The following is a 23,112-nucleotide window of genomic DNA, read 5'->3' as shown; positions in this document are numbered from 1 at the left end:
ATACCAGAAGAGACTCTGAAACTTGATTTGAATGTTGAGTAGCTAAAGCAAAAGGAAGAGATAACTAAATAAAAGAGCCAAATAGAAGATTTCAAAGGACAGATGGAGAAGACAAAGTAAAGTATTATAATGACTTGAGCTAAGACCTGGAGGTAGAAAACTAAAGGGAAGAACACACTCAGCATTTCTGAAGCTCAAAGAGCTGAAGAAAAAATTTTAGCCTCTAGTTTCAATATTGAAGGATCTATGGGGCAAATATTAAATGACCCAGGAAGTACCAAAAGAAGATGGAAGGAGAACAACTAAATAGACCCGTAACAAAAGAAGAGATTGAAAAGGTAATCAAAAAACTCCCAACAACAAAAAAGCCCTGGTCCGGATGGCTTCACTGCAGAGTTCTACCAAACTTTCAGAGAGGAATTAACGCCACTACTACTGAAGGTATTTCAGAGCATAGAAAAGTATGGAATACTACTAAACTCACTCTATGAAGCCACCATATCCCTGATACCAAAACCAGGTAAAGACACCACAAGAAAAGAAAATTATAGACTTATGTCCCTCACGAATGTAGATGCAAAAATCCTCAACAAAATTCTAGCCAATAGAATTCAACAACATATCAAAAAAATAATTCACCATGACCAAGTGGGATTCATATCAGGTATGCAGGGATGGATCAACATTAGAAAAACAATTAATGTAATCCACCACATAAATAAAACAAAAGACAAGAATCACATGATTTTATCAATTGATGCAGAAAAGGCATTTGACAAAGTTCAACATCCATTCATGATAAAAGCTCTCAGCAAAATAGGAATAGAAGGAAAATTCCTCAACGTAATAAAGGACAATTATACAAAGCCAACAACCAACATCACCCTAAATGGAGAGAGCCTGAAAACATTCCCATTGAGATTGGGAACCAGACAAGGATGCTCTTTATCACCACTCTTATTCAACATTGTGCTGGAAGTCCTAGCCAGAGCAATTAGGCTAGATAAAGAAATAAAGGGCATCCAGATGGGCAAGGAAGAAGTCAAAGTATCTCTATTTGCAGATGACATGATCTTATACACAGAAAACCCTAAGGAATCCTGAAGAAAACTACTGAAACTAATAGAAGAGTTCAGCAGAGTATTGGGATACAAGATAATCATACAAAAATCAGCTGGATTCCTCTACACCAACAAAAAGAACATTGAAGAGGAAATCACCAAATCAATGCCGTTTACAGTAGCCCCCAAGAAAATAAAATACTTAGGAATAAATCTTACCAGAGATGTAAAAGACTTACACAAAGAAAACTACAGTACGCTTCTGCAAGAAACCAAAAGAGACTTACATAAGTGGAAGAACATACCTTGCTCCGTGGATAGGAAGACTTAACGTTATAAAACTATCTATTCTACCAAAAGCGATCTATACATTTAATGCAATTCTGATCCAAATCCCAAGGACATTCTTTAATGAGATGGAGAAAAAAATCACCAATTTCATATGGAAGGGAAAGAGGCCCCGGATAAATAAGACAGTACTGAAAAAGAATAAAGTGGGAGGCCTCACTTTAACAGATTTTAGAACCTATTATACTGCCACAGTAGTCAAAACAGCCTGATACTGGTACAACGACAGATACATGGCCCAATGGAACAGAATTGAGAATCCAGACATAAATCCATCCACATATGAGCGGTTGATATTTGACAAAGGCCCGAAAACAGATAAATGGGGAAAAGACAGACTTTTTAACAAATGGTGCTGGCATAACTGGATATCCATCTGCAAAAAAATGACACAAGACCCATACCTCCCTCCATGCACAAAAACTAACTCAAAATGGATCAAAGACCTGAATATAAAATCTAAAACAATGAAGATCATGGAAGAAAAAATAGGGACAACATTAGGAGCCCTAATATATGGCAAAAACAGTACACAAAACATTATAAAGAATGTAGAAGAAAAACTAAATAACTGGGAGCTCCTAAAAATCAAACACTTATGCTCATCCAAAGACTTCACCAAAAGAGTAAAAAGACTACCTAGAAACTGGGAAAAAGTTTTTAGCTATGACATTTCTGATCAGCGCCTGATCTCTAAAATCTACATGATACTGCAAAAGCTCAAACGCAAAAAGACAAATAACTCTATGAAAAAATGGGCAAAAGATATGAATAGACACTTCACTAAAGAAGATATTCAGGCAGCTAATAGATATATGGGGAAATGTTCACGACCATTAGTCATTAGAAAAACGCAGATCAAAACTACAATGAGATTTCATCTCACTCCAACAAGGCTGGCATTAATTCAAAACACACAAAATAATAAATGTTGGAGAGGCTGTGGAGAGATTGCAACACTTCTACATTGCTGGTGGGAATGCCAAATGGTACAACACTTTGGAAATCGATTTGTTGCTTCCTTAAAAAGCTAGAAATAGAAGTACCATACGATCCAGCAATCCCACTCCTTGGAATATATCCTAGAGAAATAAGAGCCTTTACACGAACAGATATATGCACACCCATGTTTATTGCAGCACTGTTTACAATAGCAAAAACACGGAAGCAACCAAGGTGCCCATCAATGGATAAATAAATTATGGTATATTCACACAATGGAATACTATGCACCGATAAAGAACAGTGAGGAATCTGTGAAACATTTCATAACATGGAGGAACCTGGAAGGCATTATGCTGAGTGAAATTAGTCAGTTGCAAAAGGACAAATATTGTATAAGACCACTATTCTAAGAACTTCAGAAATAGTTTTAACTGAGAAGAAATCATTCTTTTGTGGTTATGAGAGCTGGGAGGGATGGAGGGTGGGAGAGGGGTATTCACTAATTGGATAGTAGATAAAAACTACTTTAGGTGAAGGGAAAGACAGCACACAATACAGGGGAGGTCAGCACAATTGGACTAAACCAAAAGCAGTTTCCTGAATAAACTGAATGCTTCGAAGGCCAGCATAGCAGGGGCAGGGGTCTGGAAACCGTGGTTTCAAGGGACATCTAAGTCAATTGACATAATAAAATCTATTAAGAAAACATTCTGCATCCCACTTTGAAAAGTGGCGTCTGGGGTCTTAAATACTAGCAAGCAGCCATCTAAGATGCATCAATTGGTCTCAACCCACCTGGATCAAAGGAGAATGAAGAACACCAAGGACTCAAGGTGATCCTGAGCCCAAAAGACAGAAAGGACCACATGAAGCAGCGACTACATCATCCTGAGACCAGAAGAACTAGATGGTGCCTGGCTACAACTGATGACTGCCCTGACAGGGAACACAACAGAGAACCCCTGAGGGAGCAGGAGAGCAGTTGGATGCAGACCCCAAATTCTCATAAGACCAGACTTAATGGCCTGACTGAGACTAGAGGGACCCTGGTGGTCATGGCCCCCAGACCTTCTGTTGCCCCAGGACAGGAACCATTCCCAAAGCCAACTCTTCAGACATGGATTGGACTGGATAATGGGTTGGAGAGGGATGCTGGTGAGGAGTGAGCTTCTTGGATCAGGTGGACACTTGAGACTATGTTGGCACCTCCTGCCTGGAGGGGAGATGAGAGGGTGGAGGGGGTTAGAAGCTGGCGAAAAGGACATGAAGAGAGAGAGTGGAAGGAGAGAGCAGGCTGTCTCATTAAAAAAAAAAGGTAATTGGGAGTGTGTAGCAAGGTGTATATATGGGTTTTTGTGTGAGAGACTGACTTGATTTGTAAACTTTCACTTACAGCAGAATAAAAATTATTAAAAAAAAAAAAAAAAGAAGAAGAAGATGGAAGGGATACACACAGCCAATATACCAAAAAGGATTAGTTGACATTCAACCATTTCAGGAGGTAGCATATGGTCAACAACTGATTGTTCTGAAGGAAGAAGTCCAAGGTGCAGTGAAGGCATTGGAGGAAAACAAGGCTTCAGGAGATGACCCAATACCAGTTAAGATGTTTTGACAAATGGATGTAATACTGGAAGTGCTCACTCATCTATGCCAAGAAACTTGGAAGACAGCTACCTGGCCAACTGACTGGAAGAGATCCAATTTATGCCTATTTCCAAGAAAGGTGATCCAACAGAAATGAGGAAATTATCAAACAATATCATTAATATCACATGCAAGCAAAATTTTGCTGAAGATCATTCAAAAGCAGCTGCAGCAGTACATCAATAGGGAACTGCCAGAAATTCAAGCCACGTTCAGAGGAGGTGTATCAGAAAGATATCAGAGAATACCAGAAAGATATATACCTGTGCTTTATCGGCTATGCAAAAGCATTCTACTATGTGGGTCATAACAAATTATGGACAAGATTTCGAAGAATGGGAATTCCAGAACCCTTAATCGTGCTCCTGAAGAATTTGCGCATAGATCAAGAGGCAGTCGTTCGAACAGAACAAGGGGACACTGTGCTGTTTAAACTCAAGAAAGGTGTGTGTCAAGGTTGTATCCATTCTCCATACTTACTCAATCTGTATTATGAACAAGTAATCCCAGAAGCTGGACTGTATGAAGAAGAACAGGGCATCCAGACTGAAGGAAGACTCACTAAGAATCTGCGATGTGCAGATGACACAACCTTGCTTGCTGAAAATGAAGAGGACTTGAAGCACTTACTGGTGAAGATCAAAGACCACAGCCTTCAGTATGGATTATGCCTCAAAATGAAGAAAACAAAAATCCTTACAACTGGACCAAAAAGGTAATGATAAATGGAGAAAAGACAAAGTTGTCAAGGATTTCATTTTACTTAGATCCACAATCAACACACATGGAAGTAGCAGTCGAGAAATCAAAAGTCGCATTGCATTGGACAAATCTGCTGCAAAATAACACTTTAAAGTGTTGAAAAGCGAAGATGCCACCTTGAAGGCTAAGGTACGCTTGACCCAAGCCATCATTTTTTCAGTAGTCTCGTGTGCATGTGAAAGCTGGACAATGAATAAGGAAGACAGAAGAATTGACGCCTTTGAATTGTGGTGGTGGCAAAGAATATTGAACATATCATGGACTGCCAAAAGAATGAACAAATCTGTCTTGGAGGAAGTACAACCAGAATGCTCTTTGAAAGCAAGGATGGGGAGACTATGTCTCAGAGGCTTGGGTCATGTTGTCAGGAGGAATCAGTCTGTGGAGAAGGACATCATGCTTGGTAAAGTAGAGGGGCAATGAAAAAGAGGAAGACCCCCAACAAGATGGATTGACACAGTGACTGCAACAATGGGCTCAAGCGTAACAATGATTGGGAGGATGGCACAGGACCAGGCAGTGTTTTGTTCTGTTGTACATAGGGTCGCTATGAGTGGGAACTAACTTAATGGCACCTAACAACCTAACAACAACATTATTATTAAAGTCATTGTCTTGTAAGTGAAGTCATGTCTCAGTGTGTTTTGATTTGAATTTCCTTAACGACTGATGATGTTGGTTATCTTTCGTGTGCTTCTTGCCCCTTTATACATCTCTCTTACAGAAATGTCTATTCACACCTTTTGCCCATTTTTATTAGGTTATTTGGGTATGGTTGTTAAATTGTAGGAGTTTCTTTTATGCCTTTTTATACCACCTTGTTCCCTTTTATACTATCCTGTTATATTGCACCATAACACTGCTGAACCAATATTTGGGGACAACCCTATGGTACAACTAGAAGTAAACTGACTATGGAAGCAACAAGGATAGGTAAGACTACCTGGGATGACATCTCATTGCCCAGGATTTTTTTACTTTGTTCATTTTTCTAAGCCAAATTTCCTACTTTGTCGTTGAGCCTGTCAGCTGGTAGATATTTATCCTATAACATTTATTTTCCCCTTAATTCTTGCCAAAAGGCAAGAATGGCATTTTCTGTAAATGTCTTTTAGGCCTAGTTGCTTCATAAAGTTGTTCAAGCTCTGTATTTCCTTACGTTTTTTTTTTTCAGATGCTCTAATCATTATTGACAGTTGTGTATTGAAGTCTCCAATCATTATTGTAAAACTTGCCATTTTTCCCTTCAATTCTATCAGTGTTTCCTTCATATATTTTGCTGCTCTTTTTAGGTGCATATATGTTCATAGTTGTTATATCTTCTTAATGAATGACACTGTTACCATTATTTATTGTCTGTCTTTGTCTCATGTAACAGTTCTTGACTTGCTCTAGTTTGTCTAATATTAGTATAGCCACAACATCTGTTTTTTAGTTACTATTTACGTGGAATATTTTTTCAACTTCTTTGTGTTCTTGAATTTAAGTGAGTGTTATTTATAACGTGTTATTGCATTATGGCTTTTTATTTGTTTTTGTTTATTTGTTCTCTTATTCATTCTATCTCTGTGTTTATTGGAGATTAATCCATTTATACAATCACATGAAACACAAAGGAAGGTATTATATACTGATAAAAGGGTCAGTTATCAAGAAAATACAATTATAAACATATATGCACCTACCAAAAGAACCTCAAAATACGTGAAGTGAACACTGACAGAACTGAAGTGAGAAACAGATAAGTTTACAATAATAGTTTGAGACTTCAAAACACCACTCTCAATAATGGAGAGAATATTGAGAGAAGATCAATAAGAAAATAGAGAATTTGAGTGTTATAAATATATCACCAATGACTCAATGGCAACAAGTTTTTTTTTTTTTTCCATTAAACTTCCATGTCAAAACTGTTTATACTTTCCATTTTAGAAATAATGACTTAAAAAAAAACTTTTTTATGAAGAATGACGGATTTGTGTTAGACTAGAAACTGATATAAAGATTCACAGTTAATTGCCAACCTTGTAAATCTCATCTCCTTTCCTGCCATTACTGTATAGTAAAATTGGTATTTGTACCACTCTACTTGTTAAATATCTCCTTGTTTTGGCTGGAAGGCAGGGCATACCATTACAGGCAAACTGAATGTGTGCTCTCCCAAGGTTCATTCCTTTAATAAATTTTATTTGTTTAAATATTCATTGGAGTGTTGGTCCAGTGACTTCATGAGGACAAGTGTTACTTTCAATAGAAATCAAAATATATTTGATCATTTTTAACAAGTGTCACTGCAAATGGTGGTGTGTGTGTTGGGGAGGAAGGGTGATTCAGGCTCTCAAACTAGAAAAATAAGGATATATCTTTGAAATGATAAAGGATGTTGATTTTTAAATGAGAGATAGCATTCAACATGGAAGCATTAAGAAATGACAATTAATGAATATTCAAAGGACTAATGCTAGAAATGATAAGTATTTAATAATGTTCTGCTAATTCAAACAAATGCAATATAATGACAAAGAAAGTGTGTATAAGTATTATAATGTCAAAAACAAATGTGTCATTATTTGTAGATAAACATTGGGAGATGGAGAGCCCTTGGGTCTCTGAAGATGCAGCCCTGTGTGAGTCCTTCATTGATCCATTTTAGCAAACTCCCAGGGCAGTTGTTCCCAAAGTTCAGCTATGCTTGGTAAGATTCACCTACATGGGAGGAGGGTGCTTCTTAGTTCAGTGGGATACCAAAAACAAAAAACAAACAAACCCAGTGCCATCAAGTCGATTCCGACACCTTAGAGGCCCTATAGGACAGAATACTGCCCCATAGAGTTTCCAAGGACGGCCTGGCGGATTCGAACTGCTGACCTTTTCGTTAGCAGCCGTAGCACTTAACCACTACGCCACCAGGGTTTCCTTCAATGGGACACAGGAGACCAAATGGGCAGCTCCTGTCCAGAGGCAGGATGAGAAGGCAGGAAAGGACAGAAACTGGTTGAATGGACACAGGGAACCCGGGGTGGGAAGGGAGAGTGTGCTGTCACATGGTGGATATTGCAACTAATGTCACAAAACAATATGTGTACAAATTTTTGTATGAGAAATTAACTTGAGCTGTAAACTTTCACCTAACTCACAATAAAAAAGAAGAAGAAAAAACATTGGCAGTTTAAACCCACCCAGTGGCACCACAGAAGAAAGACCTAACAATCTGCTCCTGTAAAGATTGTTGTTGTTAGTGGTTGTTCAGTCATTCCAAGTCAACTGAAGAAAACTCTATGGAGCAGTTCTACAGTATAACACGGGGGGTCACAATGTCCAGTCCCCACCTTAGACCAATTGAATCAGAATCTTGGGGGCTGGTTCTAATGTGAAGCTGGAGTTGAGAACCACTGGCCTAAAAGGTCTGTAGAAATCTCCTTTGTAATGGAGGAGCCAAGAGCTGGGTTGACCCAAGATGTGGAGAGCAGGCTAGCCGAAAGCAAATGAAGAAGTAAACAACATGTGAAGAAAGGAGATGAGATGATGTAACCTAGAGGAGGGAAACAACTTTATCAACAGAAGAGCGGGGACCAACTAAGTCACAAACAAGGACATAACAATATCAATGAAACGGGCTCAAAGAGCTCCTGCTAAGTCGTAAACAAGTACTTATCGACAACAACCAAAAGAGCTCAGAGAGCCCCAATGTGTATAACAGAAGAGACACCAAGACTAACGTTCGCTCGGAGCATATCAGAGCCACCCTCTTTTGGACAGTGGAGAGGCGTTGTGAGACCCCTCATCTGCCAGAGGACTCCCTGTGGGAGAGGTTGATTGACCGAGGTTCCAGAGCCAGCTGAGTTTGGAAGTAAAAGCGATTGGCCTTCGAGCCACCCTGGCCTCCACTCAGTCTGAAGGGAAGTTGACCCCTGCGCTACCCTAGCTTGATGAAAGTCTTGCTGAGGTAGAGGTGTGATATAGTGCTCCTGAGCCCAATGAGGTGGTCAAGAGTGACAGAGGTGTCTGGACTTTGGACCTTAGACTTTGGACTTTGGAGTTTGTTTTCCGTAAGCTTGCTTGCTCTCTTTCTCTTACCCTTTTGATGACTGAGGCCTCTGGCGTCCGGGATGGCCAAGAACCTGTGTGCTTAATAATTAATAAAGACATTGTGGAAAGACAGGAATCATTTGGAGTAGTCAATAGTGACCCCCTCCTCACGACACCAAGAGTTCTGTGAATTCTTCCTAGCTGGGTTGACATTCACTTTTGCCCCACACCACCCGTCTCCCCACCTACAAGAGACCTCTTCATCTAGCTACACCAGGTTACATTTTCCAGAATGCTATGTCCAGTTGTTCACAAAGCCTCCTACCCTTGGAATACCTGTTCCATGCCCCAACCACCCAGGGAAAGATTACTGTTGAAGATTTCAGTTCAAACATCACCCCCTCTCTGGAAGTCTTTTCCAATTCTCTCCAAAGATATAATGAAAACTTTCTCCTTTCTGAACCCAAGGCCTCATCAACAAATGTAGTCTTCCATCATCATACCTGTGACACTTATTGCCCCCTGTTCATAAGCCTGACAAGGTACCGAGAAAACCACGGCCTGACTGATAACTTTAAAAGAAAAAAAAAAAGGAGAGATAAGATTCACCTGGGGGTTTACTAAAACACAAATGGCTGGGACCCACCCATCTGTGGAATTTCATACTCAGTAGATCTGGGGTGTGGGCTAAAGATTTGCATTTCTAAGAAGCTCCTAGGTGGTGCTGATACTGCTAGTCCAGGGACCACACCTTCAGAACCACTGTTCTTGTCTTTGTCCCTGGTGCTTGGGCCTAATAAAGGCTTTTCCTTCACAGTTTACTTCTTCAGCACATGGCCCTCACTAGGATATACTGACTTTCAGGTAGCATCATGGAAGCCCTTGGGTGCCTTTGCTCTTTCTGCTACAATGATTTTCCCCAGAAAGTACAGGAAAATATACCAAGCAGACAGTGCCGAACTCACATCTCTAGAGGTCCAGGAGAGTTTGCTTTAGGGGCCGTGGGAGCTAATTTTAAATTTCCAGGAACTCAGGGGCTGAATCCTCACAGCATCCTATTAAAGAAATTATTCTATTGTCATTTTACTCCTTACACAACTCAGTTCCCTTGGGGTGAAGAGAATAATAGAAAACTTTCTGCCAATTCTGTCTCCCTGAAGGTAGCTGTGGAGACAGATGAATTTCTTTCTTCTAATTATCCCTTCTTTATCTGGTATGTTCAAACACTTGCAGTCAACAAGATCTTTGTCCTGGATATTAAACAAGTTCCCTCATCTTAAGACAGGGAAAAAAGGTCCTGAGATCGGAGGGTGCCTGTTTGAGAAATATCAAATAGACTGGTGTGGTTAGAGAAGAAGCAAGTAAAAGAGAACTAGGGGGAGGTAATAGGGGTTGGGAAACCCTGGTGGCATAGTGGTTAAGTGGTAGAGCTACCAACCAAAGGGTCGGCAGTTCAAATCCGCCAAGCACTCCTTGGAAACTCTATGGAGCAGTTCTACTCTGTCCTATAGGATCGCTATGAGTCGGAATCAACTAGGTGGCACTGGGCTTGGTTTGGTTTTGGTTTAATACGGGTTGAGAGTGGAACCTAGAGACTTAGTAAGATAGAGAACAGAGGTGTCCACAAATCTACAAAGTAACCAGAAAAGGGCCAGGGCACAGAAACAAAGCCATTCCCCAGGACGATGGGGCAGGGTATCTAAAAACAGTCCATTAACTTCTTTAAAGTTGCCTTTCAGAAGCATCTGGAGAAAACCAGGCCCAGGGACATGCGCAGAACATCCACCTGTGACCCTGTGTGAACTTCCACCAGGGGCAGTGAGGGGCTACAGCCCCAGCCAGGGAATCGAACCCAGGGAGTGAGAGACTGAGCAGGCCTGACACACCATAATAAGTCCTGCTACCAATCCCAGAGGCCTCCAGGACAGGAGCCATCTTGAAAAGCTGCTGCTCTTGCACCTTAGTTAACATATCCCCGCCTATGCCTGTGAATAAACATGAATCTTTTCCCTCCCAAGAACTTTTAAAAACTCAGGCCCATCTTTTGTTTTGTGAGATGAGGGTAAACATTGCTCTAGGCCTTCCTCATCTCTACTTGCAAGCCTCTTCAATAAAGTTTTTCTCGTGTGGAAAGCTGCGTGCCTTACTTGCTCATTCTTGACCAGCGAGAGGCAAGAACCTTATTCCAGTAACAATTTGCCTTTAAAGAAGTCTCCCAGGACCCCACACACTCCTTGATATATTGAAATAATAGCATCAGTAAAGTATTCTGTAGTCGCCACTAACTCAGCTCTTGCAATAATTAACTGATGTTTTATTCTCCCTTAATAGTTGCTTTTCCTATTTTTCATATGTCCTGTAATGTTAAAGGCATCAACTCCTGTACCATCTAGGCCAGTTGTTCTCAACTGGGGCTATTTCACCTGAGAGGAGACAATTGGTAGGGTCTGAACACATTTAGAGTTCTCACAATTGGGGGATAGAGTGTTGGAATGTAGTGGATAGAGGCCAGGGATGCTGTTAAACATCCTACAATAAACAGGACAGGCCCCCACTGTGATGGTTAAGATTGTGTTTGAACTTGGTTGTGCCATGATTCTCAGTGTTTGGCATTCATGTGCTGCCGCAGTCACTTCCCTATTGAGATTTGATTTGTGATCACTCCCATGATGCTAGCTGCTGTGAGTAGCCAATCAGTCAAAGGGGACTTTCCTTGGCCATGTGGCCTGCATGGAGTGTGGGCAGATGTTCTGACAGCCCTCAGGAGCTTTTACTCATTCTGGATCCTGCAACTAACTCCTAAACATCTGACCTCAGGTTTTTGGGACTTGAGCTATCAGCTTGCCTGTGGTCTTGCCTGCCAATCTTGGGATTCATCGAAATTTACAGCCTGTTAGCAACAGCCTTGCTGTCTAACCTGCTGATCTTGGGTTTGCCAGTCCCTACAGCTATGTGAATAGGAGAAGCCTCTATCTTGACTGATAGGCATGGAAGATTACAGCCTCTACAACCACGTGACATAAATCTCTTGACATAAATCTCTCTCTCTATATATATTTATACGCTTTATTGGTTTTCCTTCTCTAGAGAACACAGTCTAAGATATCTGGTACTGAGAGTGTTTCTAGAGAAACAAAATTGTAAGCATGAGTTTTCTAAATTGCTTCTCAAGTCTGATTACTCCTAAAGATGTGACGACTCTACTTTCAGTAGCAAAGAGGGCACTGCTAATCCATGGCATGAGATGGCAATTCAAATATGCAAAATACCACCACCAATAACAGATCAGGTATTGGTGAAAGGCAAGGTTCTAGGTGACTGCATGCATGATACCTTTCTACAATTTGGTCATAATGAGAAGCATAAGGAAGCTAGGTGGTTGGTCCTACTTTTGCTAAACAAACTGGTGAAAGAAAGAGATGAGCTTAGGGTTTCGGAGTCAAAGCTCAATGGTTGCATAACTGACCTCAAAGTTTCCACTTGTGCTTTGAAAGAAAGCCCTATTTCTTGTAGTAACAGAGCTGATATTGCCAAAAACCAAATGCAGAGTCGTATTGTAAGAGTGGCTGAATTGCAACACCAATTCAACTGCCAACATTGAGAGTTGTCTGAAGTTAAAGTGAGAGCATTGATTGGGAAGAAATGGGATCCTGATTCCTGGAATGGGGATATATGGGCAGATAATCAAGATGCTGGAGACACTGAGCCCGTAAGTTCTGCTCAATCACTCCTTCCAACAGAACAATTAGCCCCTCCACTTCCAGCTATTGAGATTAATCCAGCTGCACCTAAGGCACCCATGTTGACTTATTGCTTGGGACATTGCCTGAGGCAGACGCTTTACAAGACAATGCTGAATGTCCTCAAACATTTCCCCACTGATTTAGGCTTCTAGACCTATAACTAGACTTAAGCCCTAGTGAGCCCCAAGTGATGAAGTGCAAAGTGTGACCCAGGAGGAGGTATGCTACACTCCAAAAGAACCACTTGACTTTTCTAATATGTAGAAACAGAAACCTGAGGAATATGTGTGGGAATGAAGATAAACAGTGTGAATAATGGTGAATAATGGTATAAGGAACATAAAAATGAATCAGTCTGATTTAATTGTTATGGGTTCACTAGGCACAGATTCTTTACTCAGTGTTTCAGCTCAAGAAGTTAAAAAAGGATTTAATAGTTTATTTGGTTGAGTCAATGTAGCATGGATTACTTGGTGGCCTACAGCAAATCAAGTTGAAGTGCCAGAACTGCCTTGGTGTACTGTAGAAGGTATCCAAAGGCTGAGGGAAATCAGCATGCTAGAGTGGATTTATGAGTTTAGATCCACAAACTCACATACTGAGTAAGCAAAAGACACACCTTTTACCACAGCTGTGAGAAACAACTTTGTGAAGGGAACCCCAGCATTCTTGAAGACTGCAGTGATGGCTATTTTATGTAAGTCACATGTGACAGTGGGAACTGCCCTAACAGAATTAAGACACCTAATTACAATGGGGCTGGTTGGACACTTTGGTGGTAGGGGCCAAGTGGCGGCACTCAATAAATAAAGAAAAGGTGGACAGAGTTACTGTAATGGCCAGCAGAGTCAAAGCAGTAATCAGAATAATCTGACTTGTATGAACTTTCAGTGTTTGGTACGTAGTTATGGTGGGCCAAGGAGTGAGATAGATAGGAAATCTAGTAAACATTTATTTGATCTATATCACTGGATGAATTCTAGGTCAAGTGAACAGCAGTCTAACTCAAATCACCAGAATAGAGAGTCATCGCCCTTCAATCAATTCCCACACTTGAGAGAGTTTACAAACCCACAACCCCTTGATTGAAGGAGAGGCTGGGTCCCCTTGAGGAAGGACTCCAATACACAGTCAAAAGCTTATACTGTTAGCCTTTGTCCCAGCCTTCCCCAAAGGGGTCGATGGCCTTTCACAAGAGTGACTATTGATTGGGAAAAGGAAATAATCAGACTTTCCAGAGATTACTTGATAATAGCTCTGACTTGACGCTAAATCCAGGAGACTCAAAATGTCAGTGTAGCCCACCAGTCAGAGTGGGGGCATAGGGAGGTCAGGTTATTAATGGAGTCTTAGCTTATGTCCATCTGACAGTAGGTTCTGTGGGTCCCTGAACCCATCCTGTAGTGATTTCCCCAGTTCCAGAATGCATAACTGGAATAGATACACTCAGCAATTAGCAGAACTGCCACATTGGATTTCTGACAGATGCAGTAAGGGCTATTACGGTAGGAGAAGCCAGATGGGAGCCATTAGACCTGCCACTACCTGGGAAAACAATAAACCAAAAGCAATGCCACATTCCTGGAGGGACTGCAGACATTAATGCCACTATTAAGGACTTGAAGGATGCAGGGGCGGTGATTCCCACCACATTCACATTCAACTTGCCTATTTGGTTTGTGCAAAAGACAGATGGATCTCAGAGAGTGACAGTGGATTGTTAGAAACTTATCCAGGTGTTGACTTCAATTTTAGCTGCTATTCCAGATATAGTCTCATTGCTTGAGCAAATTAATACATCTCCTGATACCTGGTGTGTAGCTATTGATCTGACAAATACCTTTTTCTCCATATCTGTTTTTAAGGACCATCAGAAGCAGTTCGCCTTTAACACACCTTCAGTTGCCTATCTCACAGCTACATCAGCTCTCCAGCCCTGCATCATAATTTAGTCCACAGGAAACTCAATCAACTTTCGCTTTCACAAGATGTCACACTGGTCCATGACATTGATGACATTGTGCTGATTGGACCTAGTAAGGAAGAAGTGTCAATGACTCTGGACTTATTAATAAAACATTTGTGTGCTAGGGTGTGGAAATTAATCCCACAAGAATTCAGGCACCTTCCACCTCAGTAAAATTATTAGGGGTCCAGTCGTGTAGGGAATATTGAGATATTCCTTCTAAAGTGAAGAAAAGTTTATTGCATGTGGCTTCTCCCAGAACTAAAAAGGATGCACAACACCTAGTGGGCTTCTTTAAATTTTGGAGCAGCATATTCTTCATTTGGGTGTGCTACTCCAGTCTATTCACTGAGTGACTCAAAAAGCTGTTAGTTTTGATTGGTGCCCAGAACAGGAGAAGGTGCTACAACACGTTCAGGATGCTGTGCAAGCTGCTCTGCTACTTGGGCCATATGATCTGGCTGATCCAATGGTGCTTGAAGTGACGATGGCAGCAAGAGAAGCTGTTTGGAGTCTTTGACAGACCCCTGCTGGTGAATCACAGTGCAGACCCTTAGGATTTTGAGGCAAAGCCCTGTCATCCTCTGCAGATAACTACTGTCCTTTTAATAAACAGCTTTTGGCTTATTACTGGGCCTCAGTAGAGACTGAATGCTTAACTATGGGACACCAAGTCACCATGCAGCCTGAGCTGCCCCTTATGAACTGGGTGTTGTCTGACACAGAAAAATCATAAAGTTAGACATGCACAGCAGCACTCCATCATTAAATGTAAGTGGAGTATACGAGATCAGGCCTGAGCAGGACCCGAAGGCACAAGCAAATTATATGAGGAAGTGGCCCAAATGCTCATGGCTTCCACTCCTGTCACATTACCTTCCATCTCCCAGTCTGTGCCTGTGGCCTCATGGAGAGTTCTTTATTATCAGTTGACTGAACAAGAGAAAACTCATGCTTTGTTTAGAGATGGCTCTGAGCGATATTCAGTCACCACTCGAAAGTGGACAACGGCAGCACTTTCTGGGACCTCCCTGAAGGACAGTGGTGTAGGGAAATCCTCCCAATGGGCAGAGCTTTAATTAGTACACCTGGCTGTTCACTTTGCTTGGAAGGAGAAATGGCCAGATTTGCGATTTTATAGTGATTCACGGGCTGTGGCCAATGGTTTTGCTGGATGGCCAGGAACTTGGAAGAAACATGATTGCAAAATTGGACACAAGTATCTATGGGGAGGAAACCCAGGTGGCGTAGTGGTTAAGTGCTATGGCTGCTAACCAAAGGGTCAGCAGTTTGAATCCACCAGGCACTCCTTGGAAACTCTATGGGGCAGTTCTACTCCGTCCTATAGGGTCGCTATGAGTTGGAATCGACTCGATGGCACTGGGTTTGGTTTGGGTTTTGGTTATCTATGGGGAAGATGTATGTGGATAGACCTCTCTGAATGGGCCAAGGAAGTGAAGATATTTGTGTCTCACGTGTCACAAAGGGTGAACTCTGCAGAGGAAGATTTTAACAACCCAGTGATTAGGATGACTCCTTCTGTGGAAATCAGTCCATCCTCTTTCCCCAGATACTCCCACCATTGCTTAATGGCCTCATGAACAAAGTAGCCACGGTAGCAGGATGGAGGTTATGCACGGACCCAGCAACTTGGACTTCCACTCACCAAGGCTGACTTGGCTACAGCCACTGCCGAGTGCTCAATCTGCCAGCAGCAGACACCAACACTGAGTCCCTGATATGGCACCATCCCTCGAGGTGATCAGCCAGCAAACTGGTGGCAAGTTAATCACATTGGAGCACTTCCACTGTGGAAAGGGCAGTATTTTTTCTTAGTGGAAAAGACACTTACTTGGGATACGGATTTGCCTTCCCTGAATGCAATACTTCTGTCAAAACTATCATCCATGGACTTACAGAATGCATTATGCACCATCATGGTATCCTGCATAGCATTGCCTCAGATCAAGGGACACACTTCACAGCAAATGAAGTGCAGCAGTTGGCCCACATTCATGGAATTCACTGGTCTTACCACGTTCACCACCATCCTGAAGCAGCCGGCTTGATAGAATGATGAAATGGCCTCCTAAGGACACAATTACGGCAACAGCTTGGTGTCAATACCTTACAGGGTTGAGGCAATGTCCTCCAGGAGGCTGTATAGGCTCTAAACCAGTGTCCAGTATGTGGTGCTGTATCTCCCATGGCCAGGATTCATGGGTCCAGGAATCAAGAGGTGGAAATGGGAGTGGCACCACTCATTATTACCCCTAGTGACACACTCACAAGATTTTTACTTCCTGTCCCTGACACCTTATGCTCTGCAGGTCTAGAGGTCTTAGTTCCAAAGGGAGGCATGCTCCCACCTGGAGACACATCACTGATTCCACTCAACTGGAAGCTAAGAATGCCACCTGGCCCCTTTGGGCTCCTTATTCCTCTGGATCAACAGGCAAAGAAGGGAGTTACTATACTGGCTGGTGTGACTGATCCTGATTACCAAGAGAAAATCAGGTTGACGTTACATAATGGAGGTAAGAAGACTATGTCCAGTATGCAGCAGATTCCTTAGGGCACTTAGTACTACCATGCCTGGTTTTTAAAGTCAGTGGAAAACTACAGCAACCCAATTTCAACAAGCCTACTAATGGCCCACACCCTTCAGGAATGAAGGTTTGGGTCATCCCACCAGGCAAAGAACCATGACTAGCTAAGGTATTTACTAAGGGCAAAGTGAACACAGAATGGGTCATAGACGGTGGAAGACGCTAGTTCTCAATACCAGTTATGGCCATGTGATCAGTTGCAGAAACAGTGACTGTAATTGTTCTGCATATTACTGTTTTTTATGTGTGCATCAAATATTTTTGTTTTTTTCACTTATAACATATAAGAGGTAAACAGGGCTAGTGCTTTTTGGTTGTATGTGTGTTCATTGTATCATGCTAGGTGCACGTTTGACTTTATAATTGTCTTTATTCAGAGATGATGTATAGTTTAAGGACATGTGTACAGGTGCCAAGTTGACGAGGGGTAGACTGTGATGGTTAGGATTGTCTGCCAAATTGGCGGGGCTGTGATTCTCGGTGTTTGGCAGTCGTGTACTGTTGTGGTCACTTCCCTATTGAGATTTGATTTGTGATCACCGCCATGATTGGAACAGTTGTGAGGAGCTAATCAGTCGAAAGGGAGTTTCCCTGGCCATGTGGCCTGCATGGAGTGTGGGCAGATGTTCTGACAGCCCTCAGGGCTTTTACTCATTCTAGATCCTGCAACTAACTCCTAAACATCTGACCTCAGGTTCTTGGGACTTGAGCTATCAGCTTACCTCCAATCTTGCCTGCTGATCTTGGGATTCATCGAAATTTACAGCCTGTGAGCAACAGCCCTGCTGTCCAACCTGCTGACCTTGGGTTTTCCAGTCCCTGCAGCTATGCGCATCAGGAGAAGCCTCTAATCCTACCCACAGACTTGGGACATTACAGCTTCTACAACCTTGTGGGTCATTTCCTTGATATAAATCTCTCTATACACATATATTTATATCCTTTATTTATTTTGCTTCTCTGGAGAAGCTGTCTTAAGACACCCACCAATGAATTATTCAACCCAAGATGTGAGTAGTGCTGAGGTTGAGAAACCCTGGTCTAGAATGTTGAGGAGTAAAATTACTAATATTATCTATAACATCCCAGCCATTTTTTTATTTTGTCATGGTATTGAAAATATTATCCAAAATAAATCTAACAGTCTTTCTCCATCATTTGGTGCTTCTTATTTTTTTCATATCACATTCCACAATTCAAATGTTTTTGTTGGTTCACTTGTTCATTTTCTTTCTTCTCCACTGGAATGTAAGCTATATAAGAACAGCAACTATTTTTTCTTCATGACTTTATCCCCAGTACATAAAACACAGTAGATTCTCAACAGACATTGCTTCTATAAAATGAATGTGTTAGTAAATCTCCTGGAAGCCTAAGGCTGAAAGAGATTGAAAATAAAACAAATAGGACAGATACTCTTCCTACTCTAATTAAATGTTTAAGAATAGGCTAATTTTTTTCAAATACTATTAGGGTGCCATGCCAGTGATAAGTACATGTCTTACAGGATAAATTCAGAACTCCTGGAGTTGTTTTAATAAATCATTCAATAGAAAAGAAGATAGAGCATCAGGGAATTCTCCTTATCTACCTATTTCCTATACAGTTATGGAAAGGAGGTCATTACTGGAGAAGACTAGAAAAAAAATATACAATATTGCTTTCTAAAATATTTATGGACCTGGAGCACTGCCTGACTTCTATGTCATTGGGGATGCCACATATTCAACACAATCTAAGATCCCTCGGACCCAATGTCTCTGTCTTTGCAGTACATGACTCTCTAAAACTGAATTGGGGTGATGATAGTACAACTCAATAATTAAACCATTGCATTGTATCCTTTCACCATACCTATTCAATCAGTATGCTGAGCAAATAATCTGAGAAGCTGGACTATATAAAGAAGAATGGGGCATTAGGATTAAAGGAAGACTCATTAACAATGTGCGTTATGCAGATGACACAACCCTGCTTGATAAAAGTGAATTGGACTTGAAGCACTTACCAATGAAGATCAAAGACCACAGCCTTCAGTATGGATTATAGTTCAACACAAAGAAAATAAAAATTCTCACAACTGTACCAATAAGCCACATCATGATAAGCAGAGAAGAGACTGAAGTTGTCAAGGATTTTATTTTACTTGGATCCACAATCAACTTCCATGGAAGCACCAGTCAAGAAATCAAAAGACTCATTGCATTGGGCAAATCTGTTGCAAAGGACCTCTTTACAGTGTTGAAAAGCAAAGATGTCACCTGAAGACTAAGATGCACCTGACCCAAACCATGGTATTTTCAATCATCTCATATGCATGTGAAAGGTGCACAATGAATAAGGAAGAATGAAGAAGAATTGATGCCTTTGAACTGTGGTGTTGGTGAAGAATGTTGAATATACCTTGGACTGCCAAAAGAACGAACAAATCTGTCTTGCAAGAAGTACAACCAAAATGCTCCTTAGAAACAAGGATAGCGAGACTTCGTCTTACATACTTTGAACATGTTGTCAGGAGGGAACAGTCTCTGGAGAAGGACATCATGCTTGGTAAAGCACAAGGTCAGTGGAAAAGAGGAAGACCCTCAACAAGATGGAATGACACAGTGGCTGCAACAATAGGCTCGAGCATAACAACAATTGTGAGGATGGCGCATGACCGGGCAGTGTTTCATTCTGCGGTACATCGGATGGCTATGAGTAGGAACCGATTCCAGGCACCTAACATCAACAACAACATTGGATTAAACAATGGGTTAATTTCATGGTATGCAAATCATACATCAATAAAGCTTTAAAAGTAATTTTTGAGAAAGCTTATACAAGGTGAGTTGAAAATATTTACTTTTGTTTATAACAGATTCTAGTAACTATCAGTATGATTATGCTTACTACTCAGAATTGAAATCTTTTTTCTTTCCTTTTTTTATACCCCTCTGGTCTTTTCCTCACTTTGTACATAGGAGACAATAAATACACAGTTGATTAAACTTCATGGAATCAAAGTGAATTAAAGCCATATCAACCAAGTCTTTTCTCACTAACGAATTATGATTTTTTAGTAAATTGTTTCTTTGGAGTTTTATTTTGGCCCCAAAGTCCCCAGTTCCTTTCATGACTCCTTTAATATCCGTCACAGTCTTTATCAACTATCTTAGTTTTCCTTCCCACACAAGCAGTCACTGAGACCAGGATTCAAGTGCAAGCGATTTACCTGAAGGAGCAAAGGAAATAGATGGGAGAGAAGAAAAGTGACACAGGGAAGAAAATACATCCCATAAAGCTTGCATTAAGTCAGCTACCACAGTAAAGGAGGAGAGTTTTCATTCTGGGAAAATTTTGGAAAATGTGCAAAACCCACATCTCAGAATTACCACCAAGTAGAGATGGTATACCCCACACCTCTCGATGAAGGCTGCCCCTGGAGATATATAATTGCTGGGTCATTTCTGCCGCCATGCATATGACAAATTCGGTTCCAGCTGGTGCAGTCCATTGGCAGTCAGACAGATGTGCAATAGAGATGGTGAGACGATCCCAGGGAATGCAGGTGGCCCATTGATTGAAAGCATCTACTACTCCACCATTCACTAGACAGACTCAATTCTACCAATAATCTTCTCAAAAAGTGAAGTTCTGAATGTATTCCACAAGTGTGTCATTACCATTCCTGATGACACCCCCAGAAAGTCCAAAAAAAATTAAACCATGTGAGGGAACAACTCTTCTTCGATTGTATCCCTTACTATATGTTTTAGGATCCTGGGGAATATATCTTAATACTGCAACAATGAGACATAAAAGTAAAATAAAATAAGAAAAGGGAGAAAGTAAAGAAGAAGAAAGGGAAAAGAAAGCAAGAAAAGACCACAAAAAATGAATCTCATATTTTCCAAGGCAGTATATTACTACGAATCATCTGAAAAAACCATCTATCAAAACTAGATTCCCACACTTGAACTTTAAAACCCCATTATGGTTCTTATAAAAAGTAGGATAGCAAAATTAGGAGTATTAACTCGATGATAGTTTGCAGGGTGTGAATCCATCCCAATCTCAGAAACTTCCTTTGAAAAAAAGGGGTGAATGAAAATATATCTTGAAGAAATATTGTCATGGTTAGGTAAAATCATACGTGTAAAGCAATAAGCACAGTCCAGATGTGACAAGCAGTTGGTTATGCCTGTTGTATGATTTTAATTTTATTTCTTTCAGGGAAAAACACACACATAACCAAATTAAGGTGAAAGACTCAAGGTTTGGGAGATTAACCCTTGGGGAAATCACGCCTGCTCAAAACAAGATTAATGAAGCAAATCTAAGCCTAGAATTTTCAGGAATGGCTCTAAGAAAGCTGACCAAAGAAGAAACATCATGGACAGCATATAGGAAAGAAGAGTTAAAAGGATTTACTTAGGAAAGAGTTGAGGAAAAGTGGTAAAATAGCAAGTAGAAAGCAAATCATAGTTGCTTTGAGATTGGAAGAAATGACGCATGTCTTTTGAGGAAGAAAAAAGAATCAGGATATTTAAATTCATGATATTTGGCTTTGCGGACCATGAGTTCCATTTAGCCCTGAGGCCAGTGGCCATCATCATGGTTAAGAGGCTGCTCTACAAAGCATCCTTCCCAGGGCTCCCTTCATATCCTTATTCCTTAGGCTGTATATGAAGGGGTTCAGCATGGGTGTGACCACAGTCTACATCACTGAGGCAATAGAGCTTCTCTGGGAAGCACGGATCACAGTAGAACTGAGGCAGACCCCAAGGGCTGTTCCATAGAACAAGGCGACCACGGAGAGGTGAGACCCACAGGTTGAAAATGCCTTATATTTTCCCCCAGAAGAGGACATGCTCATTAATGAATAGACAATCTGAGAATAAGAGAAGAGGACCCCTGAGAGGGGAAACACACCCAGCAGGACAGTTGCCACATATAAAAAGATGTTATTGATGATGGTATCAGAACAGGCCAATTTGATAATCTGAGCCAGTTCACAGAAGAAATGTGGAATTTCAGTGCGTATACAGAATTTCAACTGTGTTATCAGTAGAATATGAAGCAGAGAGGCCCAGAAAATGATGGCCCAAGACATCAAAACCAACAAGACACAAAGCTGGGGCTTCATGATGACTGTATAGTGCAGGGGGTGACAGATGGCCACAAACCGGTCATAAGCCATCAAGGACAGGAGAAAATTGTCCAGTCCAGAAAAAAATTATGAAAAAATACACCTGAGTGAGGCATCCTGTATAGGAGATGACTTTGCTCTGTGTCTGGATGTTCACCAGCATCTTTGGGACCGTGGTGGTGATGAAACAGATGTCAACAAAGGACAGGTTGGAGAGGAAGAAGTACATGGGGCTATGGAGGTGGGTGTCAGAGCTGACAGCCAGAATGGTGAACAGGCTCCCAAGTACAGCGACCAGGTACATGGACAGGAAGAGTCCAAAGAAGAGGGGCTGAAGTTCAGAATCCTCTGAGAGGCCCATCAGGAAGAATTCTGAAAATTTTGTTTGGTTTCCTGCTTCCATTTAACCAGTGTGTAGTCTGGAGAAAGTAAAAACAACATTCAGTGAACAGCCAACTAACTTCTCAGCTACTCATCAGCTTTACAGCACTTCCTGTATTTTGTATATGCATCCTTCCACTGACAGGGACTCTCTCAGTCACAGGTAGCACTATTGTATTTTAAATGTATATAATTATTTAGACACTTTAGCAAAAATCTCTCTCTTTTTAGTTTTCTTGCTCTAGTCCTAATTTTCCTACCTAAATCTATACACATAAACCAATTTCTTCTTTGACATGACCGTTCCAAGCTAATTGAAAACATGCTGTATAAACTCTCAGGTATGTACTTTCTGTGACAATCCCCATACCCTCTTCTTTCTGGTAGCTCTATGTCAGTGGAATAAAGATCATCTGAGTTGAAAATCATGTCTTAAATGTGACCTGTCACATCCTACTGATTTGACAGTTAACTCTTGGTGCCTTTTTTT

General features: G+C 41.1%; 1 pseudogene; it reads right to left on the bottom strand.

Annotated features, from left to right (window-relative positions):
* Positions 1 to 21,554: 21,554 nt before the first annotated feature.
* On the bottom strand, positions 21,555 to 22,682 carry LOC100661693 (olfactory receptor 7D4-like; annotated as a pseudogene).
* Between the last annotated feature and the right edge of the window lie 430 nt (positions 22,683 to 23,112).

Source organism: Loxodonta africana, chromosome 3, assembly GCF_030014295.1.
Source record: "Loxodonta africana isolate mLoxAfr1 chromosome 3, mLoxAfr1.hap2, whole genome shotgun sequence".
Lineage (NCBI taxonomy): Eukaryota > Metazoa > Chordata > Mammalia > Proboscidea > Elephantidae > Loxodonta > Loxodonta africana.
This window is presented reverse-complemented; position numbering and strand designations above follow the sequence as displayed.